Source organism: Triticum dicoccoides, chromosome 7A (genome assembly GCF_002162155.2).
Source record: "Triticum dicoccoides isolate Atlit2015 ecotype Zavitan chromosome 7A, WEW_v2.0, whole genome shotgun sequence".
NCBI lineage: Eukaryota > Viridiplantae > Streptophyta > Magnoliopsida > Poales > Poaceae > Triticum > Triticum dicoccoides.
Window position 1 is genome coordinate 305,998,593 of NC_041392.1, and position 3,514 is coordinate 306,002,106.

Genomic DNA, 3,514 nt, shown 5'->3' on the forward strand with positions numbered 1-3,514 from the left:
CCCATTGGGTGCGCCGGGTCTCAACAATCTTGCACTCGACGGATCGCATCAATGCCGACTCAGCTGTGTTGATGTTAGAGAACAATTGCCGCTTCACACCCTTGAAGCAGAAACTAGGGCGGCTCAAACGTCACTACAATGACATGGGGACACTCATGGCGGCTCTGGTTAAGTATGCTGACTCTGATAGTACCAAAGACCCTGAGTCTGAGGATGACAAAGAAGGAAAGGGGAAGAGAAGCAGCAACGCTAAAGGACAGCAGCATAACCCGATGGCGAATCAAGGAGGTAATGGTAAGCGCAAAGCCGATAATAGTTTGGACTTTCTGGCAAATACCAATGCACAACATAATGGCCAGGGTCGTAAGGGTAGACCACCCCACAGACCGGAGGATCAGGCATTAATCTTGAGCATCTATTGAATCAGCCCTGCCCAAGGCATGGTACGCGACAAAGACTGTCTACTCATCTCTAGAAGGATTATTTCATTATGAAGGAGTTCAAAAACTCAAATTTCTTTCAAGGCAACCATGGACCGGGTGGCGGTCCAGGATCCAGTTCTCAGGGTCCGGGTTATAATTACCACCAGGCTTGAAGTTATGATTGCCCTTTGAACCGGTTATAAACCAATGAATATATATATATATATATATATACTTGGGGGCTTGCTACCCATGTTAAAGGGACCAAAGAGAGTCTGTTGTAAAAGCACAGCTGAAACATAGGTACCCCTTGGGCACAGCCCACAATATCACTTGTGGGCTTGGTCGTATTCAAACCATAGCTTAAACCCTCTTGATTGGTGTCAGGCCACCAGGATAATCACTTGGGGGCTTGGTCATATTCGAACCAAAGCTTAAACCCTCTTGATTGGCGTCAGGCCACCAGGATAATCACTTGGGGGCTTGGTTGTATTCGAACCATAGCTTATACCCTCTTGATTGGCGTAAGGCCACCAGGATGGTCACTTGTGGGCTTTGGTCGTATTCGAACCAAAGCTTATACCCTCTTGATCGGCGTAAGGCCACTAGGATGATCACTTGGGGGCTTTGGTCGTATCTGAACCATAGCTTAAACCCTCTTGATCGGCACAATGCCACAGTTATGACTCTTTAAATCCTCTTTATTTTTAGGTTTATTTAATACTGTTTATCATGCTTTATGATTCCAATGCAGCGGTGTTTATTAAACCGGCCTGGTTTTTACTATAAGTCGCCAGTATAATATCCGGTGTTTTTAACAAAACCCGGTCCAGTTTTGTTCATAAACCGGCAACATCTGATAATTATGAGGGTTTAAGTTGTGGGTTATAATCCTCACAACACTAGTTTGGTAGACCAATAGTGTGATCAACCATCACAGGTATGATGTGTTTTTAAGCATATAATGATTATTATTTCCACCAGTTTTGGTTATAAATCATGATAAATTCATGTTGGGTGTCACAGCCCTAGAGTTTGCTTGTAACTAGTGGCTTTACATCCATGCATCATGTTTAAATTTCATAAAACTTGAAATGGGGATTGTTGAACCCCTAGCACCAAATGAATTCAACTAGGTTCAATAAAAAATATTTTCAATGATCCCAATTGCCCTTGAGAAAAGTTCGTGATTTTTGTTAAAGGTGAAAACCTCTACCAAAAGTCATGCACATATTTCTAGGCCATTCTGGATTTTTGAATTAAATCTTATTGTATTTGAATTTGGGCACTTAAATACTATAAAATATTTAAAATATCCAAATAATCCCAAACCAAAATGTTCCATGTTTGATATATTCTAAACATTGGGCATGCATAGTTTGGTGATTTTTGAAAGTGCTTAGATATTTTCAGTAATGCCACAAACTTACAGAACAAAAGAAAAATAGAAATAAGAGAGAGAGAGAGAGAGAGAGAGAGAGAGAGAGAGAGAGAAGGACCTACCTAGGCCACTTGCCTGGCCGGCCCAGCTCGCTGGCCCAGCCCACTGGCCTCCTCCCCATCGTCTTCCTCCCCTGCCAGGAGGACGAAGGCGCGTGCTCGCCGCGCGCGTCCATGCGCGAGCCACCTCCTGCTTCCCCGAAGCGCCCTGAGCCTTCCGTAGCACCACGCCACCCCCCTCCCCCAGACCCGTTCGGATCGATCTCTCCCTCCATCACTTTTTCCCTAACCCTCTCCCGCGATGGCCGAGTGCCATCCTCGCCGCCGTTCGCCGTAGTCGTCACCAAAGCCACCCCCTCGCCCCTCTGTCATGCCCAGCAGCTCCGCCACCTCGCGCTACGCCTCTCCACAGAAGGAAGCCAGTCGGAGCACCCCGTAACGCCGCCATCGCCGTCATTCCCTTCTCCGGCCGCCGGAGATCCGCCTCGCCGCCCCGCTCGCTCCGACGCTTCCCCAGCCTCGCCGACCTGCTCGTCCGACTCATGGTGAGCCACTGACCCGAACCCCCCCTCCTTTGCGCTCCGTTTGCACATTGTAGCCGTCGCTCCACCGGAGATCGAACCGCGCCGCCGCCCGAGCTTCTCGCCGTCGTGGCCACAGTCGTCGTAGCTCCCAACCGAGCACACCCACATGCTCACCGCGCCGCGTAGGTGCCGTAGGAGCTAAGAACGCCACTCCATGGCCACCGCAGCCCCGTTCCCGAGTGCGTCCGAACTCCGGCCGCCGCCGAGGTCGACGCCGCGCTCAACCCCGGCCACCCTAGCTGCTACCGCTTGCTGCACTAGACGCGGACGAGCTCCAGCATCACGTAGAGCCTCTCCGCCACCGTTTTGGTCGTCAGAGGAGCATTTCCAAGCCGCCCTACCATCTCTGTCGTCGCCGGCGATGAGCCATGGGCCAAGCCCGTGGGTTTGACCCCGGTTGACCGGGATTTGACTTCCCCTGCACCACTGACAGGTGGGTCCAGCCCTGTTAATCTCTGGTTTAGTTTTAAGTTAAACCCCAATTAGACCTGAGACACTGACTTGCGGGCCCCAGTGGTCAGGTTTGACTTGGGCTGACCAAGTTGACCTGCTGACACAGTGATGACGTCATGCTGACTCAGTTATTAAATTTCTGGTTTCAAAATAATTCAGAAAATTCCAGAAAATTGCCTAAACTTCTAAAAATCATATAAATTCAACCGTAACTCCAAATGAAATAAATTATATATGAAAAATTATCAGAAAAATTCAAGGAATCCATCTGTACCATTTTCATGCCTGTTTGAACAATGTTTGTCCTCTGTTTTGGACAAAACAAATAAAGGGCATTTAAATAATCATATGTGGAGTTGGAATTTGAATCCTGTATTCAAACCAACTTCATTTAAATCATAACTAGATGCATTAGCTCAAATCACAGCATATAGCCATGTCATGGTCATGCATCATATTAACGCATATGCATTGATTGTGTTCTTCTCTGTTGCCGGTGGTTGTCCCCTCTCGGTAGACGTTGTACCGACGCTGTGATCGTTGACACTGATGAAGACCCAATGATATCTTCAGAAGTGCCAGGCAAGCAGAACCCCCTTGCTCATTTCGATACAA